At 38.0% G+C, this 15,914-nt stretch overlaps 1 pseudogene; it reads left to right on the top strand.

The window, feature by feature from the left end:
• The first annotated feature begins 11,864 nt into the window (after positions 1 to 11,864).
• On the top strand, positions 11,865 to 15,148 carry LOC120851811 (annotated as a pseudogene).
• The last annotated feature ends 766 nt before the right edge of the window (positions 15,149 to 15,914 follow it).

The following is a 15,914-nucleotide window of genomic DNA, read 5'->3' as shown; positions in this document are numbered from 1 at the left end:
TTACCCCAATCTATTCAATGCACCGAGTGAAAAGAATTTGCTAGTTCTAAGTCACCTTAATATTCTCGAAAGAATCTTTTGTTGATTGATATTTACCATATGTTGAAAGAATCTTTCATTGATTGGTATTTACCATATCTTATCTGCTGATATGATCACTGATAACAATTTTTCTTTAAAATGTTACATGAGAATTCATTTGTTTAATGAATTTCAATTTTCCATTGCTTTATTCATTTACTACTTAACTAAAAGTATGTTTTATTTATTGTCACATTGTCAGAGATATTAGCTCAGTTCAGTTCAGTTCAGTCACTCAGTCGTGTCCGACTCTTTGCGACCCCATGAACTGCAGCATGCCAGGCCTCCCTGTCTATCACCAACTCCCGGAGTCCACCCAAACCCAGATATTAGCTAATAGTATTAAAAAACAAACAAACAAACAAACAAAAAACCCCTAATGTCCATTAAAATATTTTCTATTTTTTTTCCTACATTACAAAACATTATTTAAGGACAACATTACTTCACACACCTTTGACTAACTCCTTTCAAGTTAATGATCTAGAAATCAGTGGAGAAGGAACTTAAAGGGAAATGGTCAAGGGGTCATTCAGAAAGGCAGCAGGAGCTGGGCAGGATTGGTTGAAACACCACAATTAGATCCAGCCACTTTTCAGGATCTGGCCCAGAAACTCACTCCTTGCAATGCCCTAGGTACGAGCCCCAAGAGGCTGACTCATGCAGAGATAGAAGTAGATATTCAAATGCCAGTTTATTCATTTGCAGTGAGAAATTAACCTCTCACATGGACCAGCATGTTCTCATTGATTCCTTGAAGTCAAGGCAAAGAGAATTCATACTAAGAAAGTACTTTACTAATTTGCCATGGGAAATCTCTGCATAGGGACAGAAACTTCAGTGTCTGTATGATCTGTATATTTTCTCCCTAGAGATAGCCTACCTGGGAAATCAAATCATAGTCAGAATATTACTCAGTAATAAGAATAGAGAGATGAATATGTGTGTGTGTGTGCGTGTGTGTGTGTGTGTGTGTGTGTGTGTTCAGTTGTTCGGTCGTGCCCGACTCTTGTGACCCCACGGACTATAGCCTGCCAGGTTCCTCTCCCAGACAAGAATACTAGAGTAGTTGCCATTTCCTTCTCCAAGATGAACATACGGAACTAGACCAAAAAAATGTGGCAGACAGAATAAAGGCCCCCCAAAGATGTCTACATCTTAACACTCAGAACCTGTGAATATGTTACCTTACTCAGCAAAAGGACTTTGCAGGTGTGATTACATGAAGGATCTTGAGATGGGAAGATCATCCCTTGATTACTGAGTTGGTGAAGTGTGAAAGTTGCTCAGTCCAGTCCGACTCTGCTAGCCCACGGACTAAACAGTCCATGGAAATCTCCAGGCCAGAAGACTGGAGGGGTAGCCTTTCCCTTCTCCAGGGGATCTTCCCAAATTGGGGGTCAAATCCAGGTCTCTCACATTGCAGGCAGATTCTTTACCAGCTGAGCCATCAGGGAAGCCCCCAAATACTGGAGTGGGTAGCCTATTCCTTTTCCAGGGAATCTTCCCGACCCAGAAATCAAACTGGGGTCTTCTAAACTGCAGGCAAATTCTTAACAAACTGAGCTATCAGGGAAGCCCGATTACTGAGATAGGCCCAGTATAATTACAAGCTTCCTTATGAGAGAGAGAAAAGAAGGTCAAAGGCAGTAGGAAGGGGTATAATGATGGGAACAAGAGGTTGGAGTGATGCCAGCAGGGGGCTATAAGCTGAAGAAAACAGGCAGCCTCAAGAAGCTTACAAAGGCAAGGAAGTGGATTTCCCCTTAAAGCCTCCAAGAAAGAATGCGGCACTGCTGACACTTTGATCTTAGCTTAATGAGATGCATTTTAGATTCCTGATCTCCAGAACTATAATAGAACACATGAGCATTATATTAAGCTATTTACTTCAGTTCAGCCGCTCAGTCGTGTCCAACTCTTTGCGATCCCATGGACTGCAGCACACCAGGCTTCCCTGTTCATCACCAACTCCTGGAGCTTACTCAAACTCATGTCCATAGAGTTGGTGATACCATCCAACCATCTCATCCTCTGTGGTCCCTTTCTCCTCCTGCCTTAACTATTTCCCAGCATCAGGGTCTTTTCCAGTGAGTCAGTGCTTCACATCAGGTGGCCAAAGTATTAGAGCTTCAGCTTCAGCATCTGTCCTTCCAATGAACACCCAGGACTGATCTCCTTTAGGATGGACTGGTTGGTTCTCCTTGCAGTCCAGGGGACTCTCAAGAGTCTTCTCCAACACCACAGCTCAAAAGCATTAATTCTTCAACGTTCAGTCTTCTTTACGGTCCAACTCTAATATCCATAAATGACTACTGGAAAAACTACAGCTTTGACTAGACAGACTTTTGTCGGTAAAGTAATGTCTCTGCTTTGTGATAATGCTGTCTAGGTTTGTCATAGCTTTTCTTCCAAGCAGCAAGCGTCTTTTAACTTCATGGCTACAGTCACCATCTGCAGTGATTTTGGAGCCCCCAAAAATAAAGTCTTGACACTGTTTCCATTGTTTCCCCATCTGTTTTCCCAGCCATGAAGTGATAGGACCGGATGCCATGATCTTAGCTTTTTTTGAAAGTTGAGTTTTAATATTAATCTATTGCTGCTGCTGCTGCTGCTGCTAAGTCACTTCAGTCGTGTCCGACTCTGAGGCAGTAATTAAGATTACATTCAGCTGTGAGAGGTAGAAATCCCCACATGTAAATAGGTTGAACAAAGTAGACTTGAACAAGTTATGACCGCTCACAAAAATGAAGTCCTGATTAAACAGCCCAAGACTGATAAAGCAGACCCACCATTACCAAGTACCCAGGCTTCCACTATCTTGTTGCTCTCCATACTCAACACATGGTTTCAACTTCATGATAGCTCAAGATAGCTACTTAATCTCCAGCCATCACATATATATTCTAACCAGCAGGAAAAAGGAATAAGTAAGGGTAAAAGAAAGCATCTCCTTTTCTTATGGAAACTTCTGAAAGTTGCACACACCATGTCGCCATGCATCTCATAGACAAACAATTGGTCATAGAGCCACACGTAGTTTCAAAGGAAGCTGGAAGTACCATCCTTATTCCGGGTAACTTAGTGCTCATTGAAAAATAAAGCCTCCTATTTCCAAGGAAAAGGAAGAAAAGAAATAATGACAACTTACAAAACCTAATAATGACAGCTTACAGAACCTTACAAAACGTCGCTTCATTCACATCCGATTCTTTTCGACCCTATGGACTGTAGCCCACTAGGCTCCTCTGTTCACGGGATTCTCCAGGCAAGAATACTCGAATGGGTTGCCATGACCTCCTCCAGGTTTCCTGACTCAGGGATCGAACCCACGTCTCTTGTGTCTCTGCATCAGCAGGTGGGTTCTTTACCACCAGTGCCACCGGAGAAGCCCTGTAACCCTTGCATTCACCTCTAATCAGAATCAGAAGCATGCAAGCTATGATTTCCTTTCCTAATCTGACTTGGATGGATACTGCCAGTTTTGCCTATGTGTGTGTTTTTCTAAATCTAGGAACTGAATGTCAATCAATCCTTTTTAGACTGATATCTTTAGGGCATATTAAAATATCTTCAACTAGGTTACTGACATTTTAGCTGGCCCAAGTCTGTCCCTTTCAGGTAATTATCTATTTTTCTGCCATGATCCTACAATTTATTCTCAGAGGACCATTTTATTTCCTCATTCACAAATCCTTTGAAGATACTTTATGCCCCTAAAGGATGATAACAAATTATAAAAGCATTGAGTTAAAGCCTGGTGCCAACAGGTAAGTTTCACTCTCTTCCATGGCTGCTAATCATAGTCAGAAATTCCAATCCTAGAATTGTCTGAGATTTGTCCCAATATGAAACAAAATGTGAGCATGTGGATAGCTGAGATAAGTCCAAAACCACTACTTGAAAGATAATTATGTGATGTGCCTCTGAAACTCCTTTTAGCTAGAGTCAAGGCTGGTCTAATAAGTAGGTGAAGTGAATACTGATGCTCATGGAATTACAACATGGCAAATACAATTAATATTCCCATTTTGCTGATGAAGAAACTGAGGGAAAAATTAGCCAAATTTTCCCAAAGCTAGGGCTATTCAGTGTCAAAGTGAGGGCTCAGACTTCTTAACCAGAGTCTGACTCTAAATTATTACACTATTGATATAATTCGAGAAACCTGGTAATTGTCCTGCTGCAAAATATTTCTTCATTATTTTTAAAAATACCTGAAATTTCAAATGCTATGTTGGTCCTGAAAATGAATATAATGGCAAAAATAAAGCTGTTTAGATAATCCAGGGGAGGATACCATTATGTTCTATCTCCATGACCAATACCTTATTTTACGCCACCATTGTCTACTACCTGGATTACCAAAATTGCCATCCAACTGGTCTGTATTCTGCCAGGATGGCTCCTTCCAATCTGTTCTCCACATTATAGCCAGAATGATCTTCCCCAAATGTACATCTAATCATGGCATTCCCCTTTTAAACCCTTTCAGGGATTCTTCATTGCCTTCGACATAGTCTATACTAGTGGTTCTCAACCCTATTAGGAAAAAATTTATATAACAAATAATTTTCATCAAATTTACTACCTCCTTCCCTTACTATCCAGAAAGGAAATTCATGTAACATTAGTCCAATTTTTAAATGTTTGGCCAGTGAATTCTGTAGTTGCAGGACAGTAGAGACAGTACTACCTCCTCCCACTGCCCACCCTGAGAGATAACTGCTTAAACCCTTTGATGTGATTTGTTAAGTATTTGTGTTCTGGACTCTTCTTACTCTCCAACCAGCACTGTCACTAGTCAGTCTGTCTTGGCCTTTAGTCCCCATAAACTACCTAAATGACCTATACACACAGTGGTCTTTGTCACTTGCTGTTCTGTAGAAACCACCTTTTTTACCTGGAACTCTTCATCATCCTCTCTCCAGCTTTATCTGGCTAATTCCTCCTCACTCAGGTTTCTGCTTAGAAGCAATTTCCTCCATAAAGCCTTCTCTTGTTACATCAGTGACACATGGCATCCTGAAATTTTCTCTATTATAGCACATGGCAGTCCCATTGTTGCAATGATCTCTTTACTTCTCTAGCCACTCCCTGAAAAATGAGTTTCTTGAGGACATAGACTATGTTGTGGCCACTGTTACAGCTTGTTATACTTGTTAGAGGAAAAGGAAGTTGGAGAGCATCGAAGACTAACTTAGCAAAACTATCCTATGTTAGCAAAACATCGACGACTAACTTAGCAAAACTATCTTATATTGGGAGTATTATGATCAGCTCTTATTTTTTAAAACACATTGTCTTGGAAATGCCTAAAAATGAAAAAATACAAAATACATTTTGAGAAAAAAGTATAACAAACCTGACAAACATTACCTCCGCCAGGTTATTAAGGTCAACATCAACAGGGATTAGTCATGTGATAGTATGTATCTTTGTTATGATGTGATAAAAATGTCACTTTAAACTCTACAGTTTCCTCTCCAAAACCATAATACCAGCATAACCAAAGAAAAATAACAGACAAATCCCAATGCAGGGACATTCCACATTCTAAAAATACTTAATGAGTACTCTTCAAAATTATTAAGGTCATCAAAAACAAAGAAAGTCTGAGAAACTGTCATAGCCTAGAACAGCCTAAAGGACACGATGGCTAAATGTAATCTGATATCCTAGATTGGATTCTGAAACAGAAAGAAGACATTAGGCAACACTTAAGGAAATATGAATAAAGCATGTATATTAATTAATAATATTGTAGAAATACTGATTCATTAATTGTAACAAATATTGCCACGTTAATATAAGATGTTAGTAACAGAGGAAACCGGGTATAGAGTATATGGGAACTCTCTGTACAATCCTGAAATTTTTTGGTAAATCTAAAATCACTCTAAAATAAAAAGTTTATTTTTTTAATGGGCAAAATATTTAGACACTGTATCTGCCCCCACCAAAATTATCTATAAATGCAATATGAAAAAAATTCAACATGCTTAGTCACAAGGCAAATGCAAACTGTCATAATGTAATACCACAAGAGACACATTAGAATGGTTAAAATGCAAGACTTGCAAAATCAAGTATTCATGAGGATACAGAGCAATTGAACCATTGATTATGGTTATGGAAATGCCAAAATGACAATTACTCTTTAAAAGTATGGAGATTTTTTTATGAAGTTAAACAAACACTTTTCATGAGATCCAGCAATTCCACTCCAAGGTATTTACTCAAGAATAATAAAATATATGTTCACACATACATACATAAAATGTAAAATGGTATCATCATCCACAAAAATAACAACACAAGAAAAAACATAATCACTTGGAAATTCACGGAAACTTTCTGAAATAACCATAAGGTTATATTCTCAGGTTATGCATGCTAAAGTATTTAAGGGTAAAATGTTATGTCTACATCTTATTTTCAAATGATTTAGCAAAAGAAAAAAGGAAGGAAAGAAGGGAGGGAAGAAGGAAGGAAAGGAGAGAGAGAAGCAAATTTGACAAAATATTAAAATTGATGATCAAGAAAAAGAATATAGGAGTCTTGTTATTCTTGCAACTTTTCCATAGATTTGAAATTTTTCAGAATAGAAAGTTGTGGGGGAAAGCAAGCTTAGTAATAGCACCAGTAAGATGACACAAATTTCTCTAGGGGTCAATTTTTATTTTTCACTTTGCTCATTGGCCAAAGGCTAGCCAACATATTTATGTAGTCTGAGCACTTATAATGTGACTTTCTTCACAGAAGAGTCTATGAACTGTTTATTAAACTGTGGATTGTTTATTAAAGTTGCTCAGATGGTTCAATTAAATTTGGAGTTATATTTTTACACCAGTACACCTTATCTGTAAAATAAAAAGTTCCATCATACAATATTTTTTGTACCCTAGATAATATGCAAGTTATTTGTTCAGTTATTTTGGAATCATGTAGACATTTTTATCCAGGAATGATTTTTTTAAAAAGAAGGCAGAATAGGTAATAAAGATAAGCTGCTGCTGCTGCTGCTGCTAAGTCGCTTCAGTCATGTCCAACTCTGTGCGACCCCATAGACGGCAGCCCACTAGGCTTCCCCATGCCTGGGATTCTCCAGGCAAGAACACTGGAGTGGATTGCCATTTCCTTCTCCAATGCATGAAAGTGAAAAGTGAAAGTGAAGTCGCTCAGTTGCTAATTTTTAATTTAAAAGAATAATTCTGTATATGTTTATTTATTTCAATAATGCTCAGACATTCTGGGAATTCCACTTTGGTTCTTCAGAGCCTACTTATAAATGAAATCATTAAATTTCATTTATGATGAAATCCTTATGAATTCTATGGCCATTAAACCAGGCTGTTGTTTTTTTTTGTTGTTGTTGAGTTGTCTGAGATATATATATACACACACATATATATGTATTAGATATTAATTCTTTGTTAGTGATATCATTTACAAATATTTTCTCCCATTCAGTAGGTTGTCCTAGTGAAATCATTAAAGTATAGTTTAAATACATTCACATTTTATTTTGGACAAAATGGCATTAGAACATGTGATCACTCAAATTATTAACCATTCTTTTTTTCAAATGAATTTTTGGCATTTTCAAAAGATAACTCTGCCTTAACAAATCAAAAATTGCCATCATAAATACTACATGGGAGGCCAGGAGTTGGTAAACTTTTTCTGTAAAAGTTCAGATAATAAACATTTTAGGCTTCATAGGTCATATGGGTTCTGTCATGTGTGTGTGCTAAGTCGCTTCAGTCGTGTCTGACTCTGCAACCCTACAGACTGTAGCCTGCCAGGCTTCTCTGTCCATGGGGATTCTCTGGGCAAGAATACTGGACTGAATTGCCATGTTCTCCTGGGAAACCCATGGGTTCTGTCACAACTAATCAACTCTGCAGCTATAGTGTAAAAGGAGCCGAAGACACTCTATAATGAATGAGCTCACCTGTACTGCAATAACATTTTATTTACAAAAATAGTTGGTGAAACAGATTTGGTCCTCTAGTTTGTTGATTCTGGTTTTAGATAATAACAGAATAACTGAAATAACTATGTTGCTTTCTATAATGATGGCAACTACTAGGATATATAGTTTTTGGCTTAAAAAAAGTTTTTTCCACCCACTGTTTTATAATCAATAGGAAGGTATTTTAAGGGGCTTCCCAGGTGGCGCTAGTAGTAAAGAACCTTCCTGCCCATACAGGAGCCACAAGAGCCGTGAGTTTGATCCCTGGGTCAGGAAGATCCCCTGGAGGAGGACCTGGCAACCCACTCCACTATACTCTCCAGTACTCTCAGTACTCTAGCACGCACACGCACACAAGGTATTTTAAGACCTTGTTTAAAAGCAATATTTTCATTTACCATAACATCAACAAGAATAAAATGTACAGGAATAAATCTAACAAAGGATATAAAAGACCTGTATTCAAAAAATTATAAGACACTGATGAAAGACACTGAAGAGGACACAAACAGATGGGAAGATATTCTATGTTAATGGGTTGTAAGAATTAATATTGGTAAAATAACCATACTACCTAAGGCAATCTACAAATTCAATGCAACCCCTACCAAAATACCAACAGCATTTTTCACAGAACTAGAACAAATAATTCTATAACTTGTATGGAACCACAAAATATCCCAAATAGCCAAAATAATCTTGATAAAGAAAAATAAAGCTGGAGGGATCAAGTGCCCTGAGTTCAAAGTACATTACAAAGCTACAATCACGAGAACAGTGTGATATTGGCACAAAACAGACACATACATTAATGGAACAGAATCGAGAACCCAGAAATAAACCAACACACTTATGGTCAATTAATCTATGACAAAGGGGGTAAGAATATACAGTGAGAAAAGGACAGCTTCTTCAATAAACTGGGAAAACTGGAAAGCTACATGGAAAAGAATCAATCTGGAGTACTCTGTTATACCACGCACAAAAGTAAATTCAAAATAGATTAAAGACTTAAATGTAAGACCTGAGACCAAAAAGTTCCTATAAGAAACACAGACAGAATCCTCTTTGGTGTAAATCATATTTTTTTTTGTTTCTGTTTCCTAAGGCAAAGGAAACAAAAGCAAAAATAAACAAATAGGTCCTAATTAAACTTAAAATCTTTGGCACAGCAAAGGAAACCATAAACAAAACAAAAAGACCACCTACTGAATGGGAGAAAATATTTGTAAATGATATGACCAACAAAGAATTAATACCTAATACATATATATGTGTATATATATATATATCTCATACAACCCAACATCAAAAAAAAAAAAAAAAACTGGTTTGAAAGTGAGCAAAAAATCTGAATAGACATTTTTCTAATGAAGACATGAAAATGGCCAATAGGTACATGAAAAGATGCTCAACACTGTCAATCATTCAAGAAATGAAAATTAAAACCACAATGAGTTATCATCTCGCACCTGTCAGGATAGCTATCATCAAAAAAACCACAAACAATAAATGTTGGTGACAATTTTGGAGAAAAGGGAATCCTTACAAACTTTGTGGAAATGTAAATTGGTACAGTCATTATAGAAAACAGTATGGAGATTTCTCAAAAAATTAGAAACAGAATCATATGATCCAGCAATATAGGAAAGATACATGAACCCTTATGTTCACTGCAGCATTATCTACATTAGCCAAAACATGGAAGAGACCCAAGTGTCCATCAATAGGTGAATGAACAAAGGTTGTTTGTGTATTTACAATGGACTATTATTCAGCCACAGAAAAGAATGAAATCTGATCATTTTTGACATCACAGATGCAGTTAGAGACTATTATGCTAAGTGAAATAAGTCAGACAGAGAAAGACATATACCATATGATTTCACTTATATGTGGAATCTCAAAAAAAAAATCAGATAAATGAACAAACAAATATAATAAAACAGAATTACAGATACAAAGAACAATCAGGTATTTACCAGAAGGAAGGAGGAGGAAAGAAATAGTTGAGGGAGATAAGGTCTTCTTCAGGTACAAATTTTCAGTTGCAAAATAAATGAGTCATGGGTACTAAATGTACAGTGTGGGTAATATAGGCAATAACTATATAATATCTTTGTATGGTAACACATTCTAATTAGATTTATTTTGGTGACAAGTTTGAAATGTAGAAATACCTAACCATTCTGTTGCATAACAGGAAGTAACATTCTTTTGTAGGTCAATTATATTTCAAAAACTAACAAACATAACAAAAGAGATCAGATTTCTGAATAGCAGAGGTGGAGGGTGGGGGAGGGGGAATTGGATGAAAGTAGGAAGTAAGCAAAAGTTACAAATTTTCAGTTATAAGACAAGTGCAAGGGTTATACTGTACAACATAATAAATACAATTAACACTGCTGTATGTTACATAGAAAAATTGTTAAAAGAGTAAATTCTAAGAGTTCTCATCACAAAAAAATTTTTTTGTATTCCTTTAATTTTGTACCTATATGAGATAACGGATGTTCACTAAACTTATTGTGATAATAACTTCGTGATGTATGTAAATCAAATCATTACTCTGTATACCTTAAACTTATACTATGCTATATGTGAATGATATCTCTGTAAAACTGGAAGGAAAAAAAATAAAAGCATATTTTTAAACAGCATTTGTGGAAAGTATTGCACTGATATTTCCACTCCCAGAGGGGAAGCAATCACAATACAATTAGAGTTTTGTCATTCAATCAGCAGGAGCTGTATTTTGATTTTTCAGATGATCATTAAAAATAAAAGCCCAATACATCATCCCACTGCTGTTATAGATTCCATTCTTCAGAAAGTCATCTGAGGTCAACTCACTTAGTATTGATATATCTTGGTAAAAATAACAGAAAAAAAAACATAAAGATAAAACACAGCAGATACAAAAATATTCAATGGCAAAATGGTAATGTGACTGGACTTCCCTGATGGTCCAGTGGTTGAAAGTCCACCTGTAAGCACAGGAGACATGGGTCTGACCCCTCATCTGGGAGGATTCCACATGCCACAGGGCACTGGGCCCGTGTTCCACAACTACTGAACCCATACTCATACTGAAGCCTGCATGCCCCAAGGCTGTGCTCTGCCGACTAGAGCTCTGCCACAAAGAGAAGCCTGCTCGCCACAACTAGAGAAAGCCTTCGAGCAGCAATGAAGACCCAGTGCACCAAAACTAAATGAATAAATGAATAAAATTAAAAAGAAAATAAGTGACCAATACTCAACTGCCAAAAAAAATCAGCTTATCCAAAACACCTATGAGAACACAAGATGAAAGCAATCTGCAGACTACTTCTATCACGGTTTACTAATTTCACTGTCATGAAAACAAACATATTTCCTTCACATTCACAAATTTTAATAAATAAAACTAAAAATCTTTCTCAGATAGACATTGATGTTTGCAAACACTTGATATAAAGAGCAAAAAGATCAACAGTTCTATTTAATAAACAACTGTGCTTTTTGTTCATTTAAAAAGTTATTTGAATTAATGTTACAATTTTCAGACCTTTAAGAAGGACCTAGATGAACAAATCATACTTATTCAGTTTTTCCCTTTTTATGTTTTTCTCCCCCTATACTAGTGACTCTCAAATGCAGTCCTTGAACCAGCAGCATCAACTAGGAATCATCTAAAATCTGTTAAAAATGAAAATTCTTGCTGTCTCCCCACCACCACTGAGGAGGCAGAGGCTCACGTGCATTCCAGATGAGCAGTACCCATAATCTACTGCCATGGCCAAGGAAGTACCCATAACCTGCCGTCATGGCTGAAGAAGGCATTGTTGCTGCAGGTGTAATAGATACTAATCCTGCTTTACAAGAGGTGCTGAGACCATCGTCATCCATGATGGCCTGGCACGTGGAACTCACAAAGCTGCCAAAGCCTTAGACAAGTGCAAAGTCCATCTTTGCATGCTTTTATCCAACTGTGATGAGTCCATATATGTCAAGTTGGTGGAGGTCCTTTGTTTCTTTGTTGTTTTTTTGTTTGTTTTTTAACATTTCCTAATCAACTTGTGCCAGAGTCAGCTCCCAGTCTTGTTTTTGCTGACTGTATAGAGCTTCACCATTTTTGGCAGCAAAGATGTTTGGATGCAAAGATGCACATTTGCATCTTTGGATGCAAAGACCTGATTGTGGCATAGACCATGAACTCCTTATTGCCAAATTCAGACTTAAATTGAAGAAAGTAGGGAAAACCACTAGACCATTCAGGTGTGACCTAAATCAAATCCCTTATGATTATATAGTGGAAGTGAGAAATAAATTCAAGGGATTAGATCTGATAGACAGAGTGCCTGAAGAACTATGGACGGAGGTTCATGACATTGTACAGGACGCAAGGATCAAGACCATCCCCAAGGAAAAGAAATGCAAAAAGCCAAAATGGTTGTCTGAACAAATAGCTGTGAATAGAAGAGAAGGGAAAGGCAAAGGAGAAAAGGAAAGATATACCCATTTGAATGCAGAGTTCCAAAGAATAGTAAGGAGAGATAAGAAAGCCTTCCCCAGTGATCAGTGCAAAGAAATAGAGGAAAACAATAGAATGGGGCAGTCTAGAGATCTCTTCAAGAAAATTGAGAGATACCAAGGGAACATTTCATAAAAAGATGGGCCCAATAAAGGACAGAAACGGTATAGACCTAAGAGAAGCAGAAGATATTACGAAGAGGTGGCAAGAATACACAGAAGAACTGTACAAAAAAGATCTTCACAACCCAGATAATCACAATGGTGTGATCAACAACCTAGAGCCAGACATCCTGGAATGTGAAGTCAAGTGGGCCTTAGAAAGCATAACTACGAACAAAGCTAGCGGAGGTGATGGAATTCCAGTTGAGCTATTTCAAATCCTGAAAGATGATGCTGTGAAAGCGCTGCACTCAATATGCCAGCAAATTTGGAAAACTCAGCAGTGGCCACAGGACTGGAAAAGGTCAGTTTTCATTCCAGTCCCAAAGAAAGGCAATGACAAAGAGTGCTCAAACTATGGCACATTTCACTCATCTCACATGCTAGCAAAGTAATGCTCAAAATTCTCCAAGCCAGGCTTCAGCAATACATGAACCATGAACTCCCTGATGTTCAAGCTGGTTTTAGAAAAGGCAGAGGAACCAGAGATAAAATTGCCAACATCCATGGGATCATCAAAAACGCAAGACAGTTTCAGAAAAACATCTACCTCTGCTTTATTGACTATGCCAAAGCCTTTGACTGTGTGGATCACAACCAACTGTGGAAAATTCTTCGAGACGGGAATACCAGACCACCCGACTTTCCTCTTGAGAAACCTGTATGCAGGTCAGGAAGCAATAGTTAGAACTGGACATGGAACAACAGACTGGTTCCAAATAGGGAAAGGAGTACGTCAAGGCTGTATATAATCACCCTGCTTCTTTAACTTATATGCAGAGTACATCATGCAAAATGCCAGGCTGAATGAAGCACAAGCTGGAATCAAGATTGCCAGGAGAAATATCAATAACCTCAGATATGCAGATGACACTAGCCTTATGGCAGAAAGTGAAGAAGAACTAAAGAGCCTCTTGATGACAGTGAAAGTGGAGAGTGAAAAAGTTGGCTTAAAACTCAACATTCAGAAAACTAAGATCATGGCATCTGGTCCCATCACTTCACGGCAAATAGATATGGAAACAGTGAGAGACTTTATCTTGGGGAGCTCCAAAATCACTGCAGATGGTGATTGCAGCCATGAAATTAAAGGACATTTGCTCCTTGGAAGAAAAGTTATGAACCTAGACAGCATATTAAAAAGCAGAGACATTACTTTGTCAACAAAGGTTTGTCTAGTCAAAGCTTTGGTTTTTCCAGTAGTCATGTATGGATGTGAGAGTTGGACTATAAAGAAAGCTGAGCACTGAAGAATTGATGCTTTTGAACTGTGGTGCTGGAGAAGACTCTTGAGAGTCCCTTGGACTGCAAGGAGATCCAACCAGTCCATCCTAAAGGAAATCATTCCTGAATAGTCATCGGAAGGACGGATGGATATTGAAGCTGAAGCTCCAATACTTTGGCCACCTGATGTGAAGAACTGACTCACTGGAAAAGACCCTGATGCTGGGAAAGACTGAAGGCAGGAGGAGAAGAGGATGACAGAGGATGAGATGACTGGATGGCATCACCGACTCAATGGACATGAGTCTGAGTAAACTCTGGGAGTTCATGATGCACAAGGGAGGCCTGCCGTGCTGCAGTCCATGGGGTCACAAATAGTTGGACATGACTCAGCGACTGAACTGAACTGAATCAACTTGTAATTAAATTACAGATAAACTTAACATGATATGTTTAATGAAATAGTAAATAGCTGAAATTGCCAATAAGAAATCAGTTGACTTTTTTCCAAATTGATAACAGAATATTACCCCTCAGAAAAAGAATGGCAGCTTGGCTTTCTTTAGAATTTTAGGGATATGAGCATTTGCACATAGATTCCTAGAAATTGCTTAGCATTCCAAGGCATTTATTTAAATCCTGTGAGAAGTCTGATAGTGCAGGTGAGAAAGGAAGCACACTAATTCATTTCTTTCACAGGTAAGGGAGAGGCTCCTACTTCCTCCCCACCAGCCTGGGGCTTCTCTCCCCATGCACACAAACTGGTGGAGGCCTTCGTGCTATATACCAAATCGACCCAATTAAGGCTGATGACAAGAAACTATGGGAATGGGTTGTTGTTGTTTAGTCATTAAGTCGTGTCTGACTCTTTTGTGACCCCATGGACTGGAGCCTGCCAGGCTTCTCTGTCCATGGGATTTTTCAGGCATGAATACTGGAATGGGTTGCTATTTCCTCCTCCAAGGGATCTTCCCAACCCAGGGATCAAACCCACGTCTCCTGCATCGGCAGGTGGATTCTTTACCACTTAGCCACCAGGGAAGCCCCAGAGGAATGGGTAGATTCTCTTAAACTGACTGAGAGGGAAAACCCAGTAAAGTGGTTGGTTGCATCTGTGTGGTAGGTAAGGACTATGGCAAAGAGTCTCAGGCACACGATGCCATCAAGGAGCACTTCAGATGCAAGAAATGAAGAAATAAAAAACATGGCTCTGGTTTCTTAAAAAGAAAAGGCAGAAAGAAATGCAAATTTGGGGGCCTTACCTCAAGACTTCTTAAGTCAGAATCACTGGAATAGGGCCCAGTAACAGCTCTCCAGGTTGTACTGATGCACAATCAGTTTTGTGAACCATATTCTCAGTTATCAGGTCCCAGCACAGGTACATCTTGAGTCTCTTCAGCTTTTTCATGTTCTACCAGCTCAGATCTAAAGGAGAGAAGAGTGAAAATGGCTTACAAATGAAAGCCTATACTCACTCATATCTGCTACTCCTTCCAATCATGACCACCTGCCTAACTCAAATGTAGACTTAACATAGTAGCACATGAGGCATCTACACTTCCTTACTCAGCTAAAGCTCAGGAACTGATACTGCAAGATGGAGGTAGAGAGGGATACTATTTATCATAAGAAGAATTACAGAGCAATTGACTCCTAAATATGTGTACATACAACATCAATTGCAATAATATTTCAGATATATTTTAAAAAGAGATCCATTAGAATTTTCCCTTATACAACATGTGCTTATATCGGTCCCATCTTTGTATAATGATGGGGAAAAAAAAATGTCACAGAAATAAGTGCACTCTCAGAGTGTGATGAAAATTTACATCCAAATACAAAAGTAAGTGAGCATACTGCTTTCAGTTTCTTTCTGTTTGGACTTAACCCCTGCTTGGTCAAAGAAATTAGAAAAATTAGAACTGGGAGAAATATCAATAACCTCAGATATGCA

This window comes from Oryx dammah, unplaced genomic scaffold, assembly GCF_014754425.2.
Source record: "Oryx dammah isolate SB20612 unplaced genomic scaffold, SCBI_Odam_1.1 HiC_scaffold_25, whole genome shotgun sequence".
Lineage (NCBI taxonomy): Eukaryota > Metazoa > Chordata > Mammalia > Artiodactyla > Bovidae > Oryx > Oryx dammah.
The sequence above is the reverse complement of the archived record's forward strand: the minus strand, read 5'-3'. Positions and strand labels throughout refer to the sequence as shown.